Here is a 10,842-nt window from a genome sequence, read left to right as displayed (position 1 = left end):
ACTCTGAATATCAGTGACAGTTCTTGGACGCTCCCACTACAACACAGACTCCACCTTAGCCGGATCAACAGCAATCCCCAATCCCCTCAGCTAAAATCACATGTCCCAAGAACTTTACCTCCTCCAACCAAAACACATTTTGAAAGCTTAGCGTACAACTGCTTCGCCTTCAAGATCTCCAGCACCAACCTCAAGTGCTCTCCATGCTCCTCCGGGGTCCTTGAATAAATCAGGATGTCGTCAATAAACACCACCACAAATTTATCCAAGAAGGGCCGGAAGATCCTGTTCATGTAATCCATGAACACTGTCGGGGCGTTGGTCACACCAAATGACATCACAACATACTCGTAGTGACCATACCTAGTCCTGAAAGCAGTCTTTGGTATGTCACCCTCCTTCACCCTGATTTGGTGATAACCTGACCTCAAGTCAATCTTCAAAAAAACTGATGCTCCCCTCAATTGATCCATTAAGTCATCTATCCGGGGAAGTGGATATTTGTTCTTAATGGTCAATTTGTTCAACTGTCGGCAATCAAAACACAGTCGACTACCTCCATCTTTCTTCTTCACCAACAGCACGGGAGCACCCCACGGCGATACACTCGACCGCACCAACTACTTTTCCAACAGGTCCTCCAAATGACCTTTCAGCTCAACCAGCTCAGCAAGGGCCATCCTATAGGGAGCCACCGACACTGGCCCCGCACCTGGAACCAATTCAATGCTAAACTCCATCTCCCTAGTAGTAGGCAACCCAAGCACCACATTAGGGAACACCTCAGCAAAATCCCTCACCACATCTGTCTCAGCAATAACCCTCTCGGTCTCCACACTCATGGCAGCAAGCAAAAGACATCACTCTGCTCCATTTCTCAGCAAGGATTCAGCTTGAACAACTGAAATCAACAGCTCCTCCTCCACCTGAGAAAAGATCAGCCTCCTATTGGCACAATCTATAAGGATGCGATTGGCAGACAACCAATCCATCCCTAAGATTATGTCAATATCCACCAAAGGTAAACAGATCAAGTTCACCTTATACCTGATAGACCATGGGCCAAGGGCCTAGTTACCAGAGCTATGGCTAGAAGAATACAAGAAGAGTTGGACCTCTTGAAGACTAATGGGCTTCTCAAGCCCAAGGTACTCTTCATTTGGGTTACTCTATCATGAAGAGAAGGCCTAGTTCTAATTTTGTATATGTTGTACATAATTCTTTTGTATAGGTTCACTTTTTGCCTTTGTATTTGTGAGACACTTTACTTGCTTTTAATTAGTGATTGTAAATTGTTTTTAGGGTGGGTTACTTGGAGAGTTTAACTCCATTTGACCTCCTTTGATGTTACATTCATTTTATATTTTTTCAGTAGGGAAAAAGGGGTGGCATTTAGCAATTCTTGAGGGTCTGATTAGTAAATGGGCCAGAACTGGGCCTAGGCAAAATTTTGCATATTGGACTCATTTTGCTCCTAATTTTTCATAGATTTGATTTAGCTAGGTCTCATCATCATATGATGAACCTAACTAAACCAAATCAAATATTTTTGAAATAAAACTTGGAGCAATTTGGAGACTTGGCCGCCTAGCATGTTGTCTTGTTCTTGGCCGAAATTTACTAAGCCTTCCTTCTAGTTTATGAAGCTTCCCTTCCAAGTTTCTAAACCTTGGTAGGTTGGGCTGACCTTACCATGGTTCTTAAGTGAACCATGGTCAAGGATAGCTTCTCCTACAAGTTTTAGAAACCATGGATGGTTAGCTACACCTTACCATGGTTCCTAGTGAACCATGGTTAAGGTTAGCTTCTCCTAGAAGCTACCTCTCCCTATATATTTGTAAAACCCTCTCTTGTATTCACTTTTGAGCATTTGAGAAATAAAACTTCAGATTTCTCTCCAAAAGTCTCTCCTAAAAAACGTAGAGAACTCTCACTCTAAGGTTTCTCACCAAAGGTTTTCAACCTTTGCTTGGTTCCTCAAGCTTCCTACACAAGCTAAGGAGAACCGAATCTCTTCAAGGCTTCTACTCCATGAAGAACACTTCGTGGAGCTTCAAGTTTCTTTGAAGGTTACCTCAAGAGAACTCACGGTCCTTTGCATGGAATACTTGAAGAACATGAACCTTCTCCAAGTAGTTCCATCATTTTTGGTATCTAGAGCCTAGTGCTCTTGAGGTTTTGTGTTCTAACTTTTTTGTATGAATCCGTGTTGTGTCTTCCTTCTCCTATGTCTAAACTTGTGTTTGCTGCATGAATCTAGTTCTAATGCAATGTTTGATGAATCCTATATGTCAAGTATGACTTAATTGATTCATTTTTGCTTGTTTCCTACTCTTGTGAATCAATTTCGATTTTGTGCTTTTAGGACTCTTGTTCTTGTGCGTTTTTGATGTTTGTTTGAGTCTCTCCATTCATTCACATGTGTCCGTGATTGGACAACATTCATTCTACATTAGATTTGTTTTTGAATCAATTATTTTGTCTTAGAAGTCATGTGTAGTCCTTTTACTTGTTGAAACTTCCTAGACTTGCTTGTTTGACCTAAATTTTTTGTGTTGATTGTGTCCAAAATTTTTGTGTACTTTTCTTAGTGAATCTGAACCTTACCTATATGTGCTTTTGTTTTACATATTTGAATTCATAATTTGCTATTAGTTCTAGCAAATTTCCTAGAGTTAGGTTTCTATTATGTCTTGTTAAAAGTTTTGTCAAAAAAAAAATTCATAAACACTAATTCCTATTAGATTTTCCTTGAGTCTTATGTGTGACTGAAACCTATTGCAATTTTTAAAACATTAAAACAGAGACAAAAAAGAGGTGTAAGTGTTCTAAATGCATGAGAAAAACAAACGAATGAGTGCTTAAAAATTTGACCTATAAACACTACAAAAATTGTGAAGCACTAGTTACAAAATGCATGTGAACACCTCTTGTTTTGTGTGAAATTTTGCTGCAGTTTTTAGTAGCCTAAAACCGAGACTTATATGTGTTAAAAAGGCATTTGAAATCCTGATCATTAAAAGAAAAAGAAGTGAAAAAATATTTTGCAAAAAGAAAAGAAAGAAAATAGCAAAAGAAAAGCCAAAAGGAGTGAAAAACCTAGTGAAACTAGCTCTCGATTTTGGTGAAGCTTTGCCTTAAAAAATTTTCTGTCCAGCCACATATTTTGTGTCTTATTTTTGTTTCTAATCTTAGCTTTGTTTTTGTAATCCATTCTAGTGCCTTTGATAGGTTATCCTTTGTGTGCTAGTTTTCTAAATTTGTCTTAATTTTTGCTTGTCTTTTTTGTGGATCTCCTTCTAGTTTGTCTCATTTCATTCTACCAATTGGTGTAGCCATTATAAATTGTGCCTTTTCAATTTTAGCACTAATATTCCAGCAATTGAAGGTGGTTGAGTGCTTCTTAAAAGGTGTAGGAGGCCAAGTCAAAGGAAGTCAACTTGAAGGCTTTGGTGATTGCTTAGGGAGCTTGTTCTCTTTTGGTGGAAGGCTTCTTGAAAACACCTAGGAGTAACCATCATCAAGGTTGCTTCTAAAAGAGGAGTGAAACAAATTGTGAGGCTGCAAGCTAGGTGGCTGAATTGGAGAAAGAAGGAGCAAATTTTTTGTGTGAAAATTTTGTGAAGGATTTAGTATCAAATTTAGTGACGGAAATTTTTCTTCAAAATTTTCTATACCAAATCCGTCACTAAAGTTGTCACTAAATTAGTGGCTGATTTTTTTGTTTCTAAAACTCTTGGTGCAGCCACTAAATTTTCTTTAAGTGAATTTACATTTCATTTGGTGTAAATTTGCATTTCATTTGAATGTGAATTTGCATTTCATTTGGTGTAAATTTACATTTCATCTTTGTAATCCTTTATTAAGGAGTGTCTTGGAGTGCCTTTGGTGTATCTCTATCTCTCCTTAAGTGTTCTAATAGTAATTTCGTTTAGTACTTGTGAGAGGGTCCCTGAAGGTCTTTGGTGCCTTTCAAGCTCTCACCTAGGTTTAATTGCTTTCAACGCCTAGTTTATGTTTTCTTGTCTTTAAGTTTTCATGCAATTTACGTTTTAAGCAATCTATGTTTTCAGCAATTTAAGTTTTTAAGAAATTTATGTTTTCTTGTCATTTATGTTTTCAAGCATTGTTTAAATTGTACACTTAGGCACTTGTTTGTTATTTTTCTTTGAAAAATATCTTTGTGAAAATTGCTTTGTGAAAGGCAAACGTACAAGGGGATTTAGAGATTTTTACTTGAAGAGGCTTGGTTATTAAGTGGCTCTTTAGTAGCTCACTCCCTCCAAAGTTCAATTTGTACTCTTAGACCTCCAAGTGTCAAGTCTAAGCACTTCCCAAAAATCTTATTTTCTTAAAAAATATTTTTGTGTGGAAGATCTTTTTGTGTTAAAATTTCTCAAAATTCCTCCAATAGTGAAAGTGATGGACTCCAAAAAGTCTTTCATACATTACAAAAGAGCTCAAATCACTTAAACTATAGAAAAAGCAAGAGTCTCTTCAAAGAGAAAGAGATAAAATTGAAAGAGAAGGACAACTTGCTTACCTTGAGGAAGAATTGAGAATTTTAAGACAAGAAGAAGAAAAGTTGAAAGAAGATATGAAGAAACAGAGAAAAAAAAAGTAGGAACTCATAGTCCCACTATACATCCCCTAGTGAAAGCATGAATCAAGGGGATCACTACCAACCTCCACCTAGAAGGTCCACAAGACCTAGGGAAGTCAAAGTTGACCTCCCAGAATTTTTTGGCAAAGATGATGTGGAGATATACTTAGATTAGGAGATAAAAGTTGAGCAACTCTTTGCTTGCCACAGGTAAGTGAAGAGAGAAAAGTCCCTCTAGCTACCTTTAGCTTCCAAGGGCATGTCATGTATTGGTGGACAGCTCTTGAGAGAGAGAGACGCCTCCACAATGATCCTCCAATTCAATATTGGAATGATCTTAAAAAGTGCAATGAGAAGGAGGCACATTCCCATTTACTATGGTAGGGAGCTTATGAATAAGCTCCAAAGGCTCCAACAAAGGGGTATGTCTGTAGAATAGTACAGGTAACAAATTGAGCTTTTAATGATGAGGGCATGCATTAGGGAAGAAGAGGCTACAACTGTAGCTAGATTCTTAAGTGGTCTTAATTTAGAAATAAGAGACCAAGTGGAGCTACTACCCTACAGGGACCTAAATGACTTGGTCCAACTTTGTGTAAGGGTAGAACAACAAAGAATAAGAAAATCTTATAAAAAAGATAGCTCCCACTCTTCATTTCTAAAGAAAGATTCCAAGAAGGAGGGAAAAACTTTTGAGAAAAAGAAAAATTTTGAACCCTCCAAGAGTCTAGCAACAAAAAAAGATAAGGGAAAAGGGAAAGACACTTCACACACTAGTTCTAGGACTAGTGATATAAAGTGCTTTAAATGTTTAGGGGCATGATCAATGCCCCACTAAAAAGGTCATGATCATGGGGGGGCATGATATTTATAGTAGCCAAGATGAGGCTACTACTTCCTCTAGTAATAGTGAGGAAGAAGCAAGTGAACATGAGGAAGGTGTGGAGTTTACTTTTCCTTATAAGGGGGAGCTCTTAATGATTAGGAGACTCCTCAACAACCAACCTAGTGGTACTCTATCACAAAGGGAGAACATCTTTCACACTAGATGCAAAGTATCAAATAATGCATGTTCTCTCATTTTTTATAGTGGCTCATGGTGCAACTGTTGTAGCATTAGGCTGGTTGAGAAGTTGAGTCTAACTACTAGTCCACATCCTAAACCTTATCAACTCCATTGGATTAATGAGGATGGTGACTTAGTAGTTGACCAACAAGTAAAGGTCAAGCTTTCCATTGGGAATTATGAAGATGAGGTGCTATGTGATATAGTACCAATGGAAGCTTGTCATATCTTATTAGGAAGGTCATGGCAATTTGATAAGAAAACCATGCACAATGGCCTTACTAACGAGATTACCTTTACTCATAAAGAAAAGAAATTTGTGCTTCATCCTCTTTCTCCTCAACAGGTGGCTGAGGATCAAGCACAAATGAAACTCAAAAGAGACAGTGAGAAAAGATTTATAAAAAAAAAAGGAAAATAGTGAAAAAAAAAGTCTGTGAAACCTAAGGATAGAGAGGAATCTAGGGAGAAGGGAGTTCCCTCCATAGAGGTTGTTGTTCAAGAGAATGTCATTTCTAAACAAACCCTTTTGATTCAACAACCCTCTTATATCCTTCTCTGTAAAGGAACTCTCACTTGCACTGCCACAATTAGTGGACATGAGACTCTACCTAAGGGGGTAAAAGCTATTTTAAAAGAGTTTGATGATCTATTTCCTCCCGAGGGTCCAATGGGCCTTCCCCCTTCAAGAGGAATAAAACATCAAATTGATTTGGTGCCTGCAGATAGCCTACCTAATAGGCCTGCCTATAGGACCAACCTCCAAGAAACAAAAGAAATAGAATCTCAGGTCCAAGAGTTTTTGGAGAAGGGCTGGGTTCGAAAGAGCTTAAGTCCTTGTGCTGTTTCAGTGTTGTTGGTTCCTAAGAAAGATGGCAAGTAGAGAATGTGTTGTGACAGTAGGGCCATCAACAACATCACTGTGAAGTATAGACATCCTATCCCTAGACTTGATGACATGTTAGATGAGCTTCATGGAGCCATCATATTTTCTAAGGTTGATCTTAAAAGTGGTTATAATCAAATAAGAATTAAAGAAGGTGATGAATGGAAAACCGCTTTCAAGACCAAGTTTGGATTGTATGAATGGTTGGTGATGCCTTTTGGACTCACCAATGCTCCTAGTACTTTTATGCGTCTCATGAATCATGTTCTAAGGGATTGTATAGGTAAATTTATTGTAGTTTATTTTGACGATATTCTCATATATAGTAGGAGCCTAAGTGATCACATAGGACACTTAAGGCAAGTTTTCAATATTCTTAGGAAAAATCAACTTTTTGGTAATTTAGAGAAATGTACATTTTGTGTAGATAGTGTTGTGTTCCTAGGTTTTATCATTAGCAAAAAAGGGGTTCATGTGGACCCCGAGAAAATCAAGGCCATCCAAGAATGGCCCACTCCTAAAAGTGTTGGAAATATTAGGAGCTTCCATGGTTTGACAAGCTTCTATAGGAGGTTTGTTCCTAATTTCTCCACACTTGCCTCCCCATTAAATGAATTAGTCAAGAAAAATGTGGAATTTATATGGGGAGAAAAACAAGAAAAAGCCTTTCTAACCTTAAAGGATAAGCTTACCCATGCACCACTTTTAGCTCTACCTGATTTTTCAAGAACTTTTGAGCTAGAATGTGATGCCTCTGGAGTTGGCATAGGGGCGGTTTTGTTACAGGGTGGGCACCCAATTGCTTATTTCAGTGAAAAACTCAAAGGTGCGTCCCTTAACTACCCTACCTATGACAAAAAGATTTATGCTTTGGTTAGGACCCTTCAAACTTGGGAACACTATCTTATTCCCGAAGAGTTTGTCATTCATAGTCACCATGAGTCACTTAAATATTTGAGGGGCCAAGGCAAACTAAATAAAAGGCATGGTAAGTGGGTAGAGTTCTTAAAAAAATTCCCATATGTGATTAAATACAAGAAAGGGAAAAATAATGTTGTGGCTGATGCCCTTTCTAGGAGACACAATTTGTTAGTCTCCCTTGGATCTCAAATCTTGGGATTTAATCACATTAAGGAATTGTATACTAATGATCTCGAATTCAATGAAAATTATACCCAATGCTTAGCAAAGCCTCAAGGAGGTTTCTATATTTCTGAGGGGTATTTGTATAAAGAAGGAAGAATTTGTATACCCCAAGGATCTATAAGGAAACTCCTTGTGAAAGAAAGTCATGAGGCTGGTCTCATGGGGCACTTTGGAGTTGAAAAGACTCTAAGCTTTATAAAAGAAAAATTCTTTTGGCCCCATATGAGAAGGGATGTTGAGAGGTTTTGCTCTAGATGTATAGCTTGTTTACAAGCAAAGTCTAAAGTAATGCCTCATGGCTCCTATACACCCTTACCTGTTGCTAGCTCTCCATGGGTTGATATCAGTATGGACTTTATTTTAGGCTTGCCGAAGACCTAGAGAGGCATGGATTCTATTTTTGTGGTAGTGGACAGATTTAGCAAAATGGCCCACTTTATACCCTGTCACAAAATAGATGATGCAAGCAACATAGCAAGACTCTTCTTCAAGGAAGTGGTTAGACTTCATGGTCTTCCCAAGACTATTGTTTCAGATAGGGATACTAAGTTCCTCAGCCATTTTTGGAAAACTCTATGGAGTAGGTTAGGAACTAAATTGCTTTTCTCTACTACTTGTCACCCACAAACTGATGGGCAAACAGAAGTAGTTAATAGATCCCTATCTACAATGTTAAGGGCAGTCCTTAAGGGTAACCATAAGTCTTGGGATGAGTACTTGCCCCATATTGAATTTGCTTATAAAAGGGTAGTCCATAAGACTACCAAAATCTCACCTTTTGAGGTTGTGTATGGTTTTAACCCTCTTACTCCTTTGGACCTAATACCCCTACCAGATTCTTCTCACTATTTTCATTAAAAAAAAAGGGTATCTAGGGCTGAATTTGTTAAGAAATTACATGAGAAGGTTAAAACTCATATACAACAACAAAATGAGAGAACTGATTTGGAAAGAAGCAAAGGAAAGAAAAACCTCATTTTTGAGGAAGGAAATTGGGTTTGGCTTCATTTGAGAAAGGAAAGGTTTCCTTCTCAAAGGAAGTCTAAACTCAACCCAAGAGGAGACGGTCCCTTTCAGGTCCTCCAAAGAATCAATGATAATGCCTACAGGTTAGATCTTCCTAGTGATTATGGAGTAAGCAACACTTTTAATGTGAGTGATCTTATTCCCTTTGCAGGTTATGATGAGGAAGATGAACCTATGAATTTGAGGACAAATCCTTCTCAAGAGGGAGGGGATGATAAACCATGGGCCAAGGGCCCAGTTACCAGAGCTATGGCTAGAAGAATACAAGAAGATTTGGACCTCTTAAAGACTAATGGGATTCTCAAGCCTAAGGTACTCTTCATTTGGGCTACTCTATCATGAAGAGAAGGCCTAGTTCTAATTGTGTATATGTTGTACATAATTCTTTTGTATAGGTTCACTTTTTGCCTTTGTATTTGTGAGGCACTTTACTTGCTTTTAATTAGTGATTGTATATTGTTTTTAGGGTGGGTTACTTGGAGAGTTTAACTCCATTTAACCTCCTTTGATGTTACATTCATTTTATATTTTTTCAGTAGGGAAAAAGGGGTGACATTTAGCAATGTTTGAGGGTGTGATTAATAAATGGGCCAGAACTGGGCCTAGACAAAATTTTGCATATTGGACTCATTTTGATCCTAATTTTTCATAGATTTGATTTAGCTAGGTATCATCATCATATGATGAACCTAACTAAACCAAATCAAATATTTTTGAAATAAAACTTGGAGCGATTTGGAGACTTGGCCGCCTAGCATGTTGTCTTGTTCTTGGCCGAAATTTACTAAGCCTTCCTGCTAGTTTATGAAGCTTCCCTTCCAAGTTTCTAAACCTTGGTAGGTTGGGCTGACCTTACCATGGTTCTTAAGTGAACCATGGTCAAGGATAGCTTCGCCTACAAGTTTTAGAAACCATGAATGGTTAGCTACACCTTACCATGGTTCCTAGTGAACCATGGTTAAGGTTAGCTTCTCCTAGAAGCTACCTCTCCCTATATATTTGTAAAACCCTCTCTTGTATTCACTTTTAAGCATTTGAGAAATAAAACTTCATATTTCTCTCCAAAAGTCTCTCCTAAAAAATGTTGAGAACTCTCACTCTAAGGTTTCTCACCAAAGGTTTTCAACCTTTGCTTGGTTCCTCAAGCTTCCTACACAAGCTAAGGAAAATCGAATCTCTTCAAGGCTTCTACTCCATGAAGAATACTTCGTGGAGCTTCAAGTGTCTTTGAAGGTTATCTCAAGAGAACTCACGGTCCTTTGCATGGAATACTTGAAGAACATCAACCTTCTCCAAGTAGTTCCATCAATACCGCTTCTCATTCACAACAATCAGACAACCAGCACACAGCTCAGAAGCAACTACCGAAATAGAAGCGGGCGTCGACACTAGCAGTCTCAACCCCAAATCACACACCGACACACCCAACATAGCAGCATAAGCATAAGAAATAAATGAATGAGAAGCTCCAGAGTCGAAAAGAATCATCACATCCTTACCAGCAGCTCCACCCTTCCCCTTTACAAGATTTGAGGAAGTAGAAGCTTCAGCCCCAGTCAAAGCGAACACTCTGCCAGCTATAGTAGGTCTGTCACCCCTCTAAGCGTTGCCTCTTTGAGTATCTCTCCTCTGAGCACCCCTCTCCGGTTTGTTTCTGGTGGGACAGTTGGTCGACTCATGACCCATTTGATGGCACCTGAAACACTAGCTCTCCGTGTGTGGACAATCCCTAACAAAATGGGACCCAGCACACTTGTAGCATCTAAGAGTGGCACCTCCACCCTGTCTCCCACCTCTGGCAACATTAGTAGGTTGCCTTATGACAGGACCCCCCTTGCTATGGTTGAGGCCTATCATATGGCTTCCTCTGATTTCCTCCTCTCTTGGACCCAGCTAGTCCCTCAACAGTCTTCATCACACGGTTGTCACCTTCTAACCGCTCAACAACCTTCGCCTTCTCAACTAAGGCCGGAAACTTAGTGATGGCCATAGGCACCACCACCCTCTTCAGCTCCTGTCTCAAACCCTCAGCAAACTTCCTGCATTTCCAAGCCTCAGAAATAGCTTGCGAGTAGAAATGAGCCAGGTACTCGAATCTCATCGCATACTCTGATA

This window comes from Cajanus cajan, chromosome 9, assembly GCF_000230855.2.
Source record: "Cajanus cajan strain Asha chromosome 9, NIPB_CcT2T_4, whole genome shotgun sequence".
Classification (NCBI taxonomy): domain Eukaryota; kingdom Viridiplantae; phylum Streptophyta; class Magnoliopsida; order Fabales; family Fabaceae; genus Cajanus; species Cajanus cajan.
Note: the sequence above shows the minus strand (reverse complement) of the source record.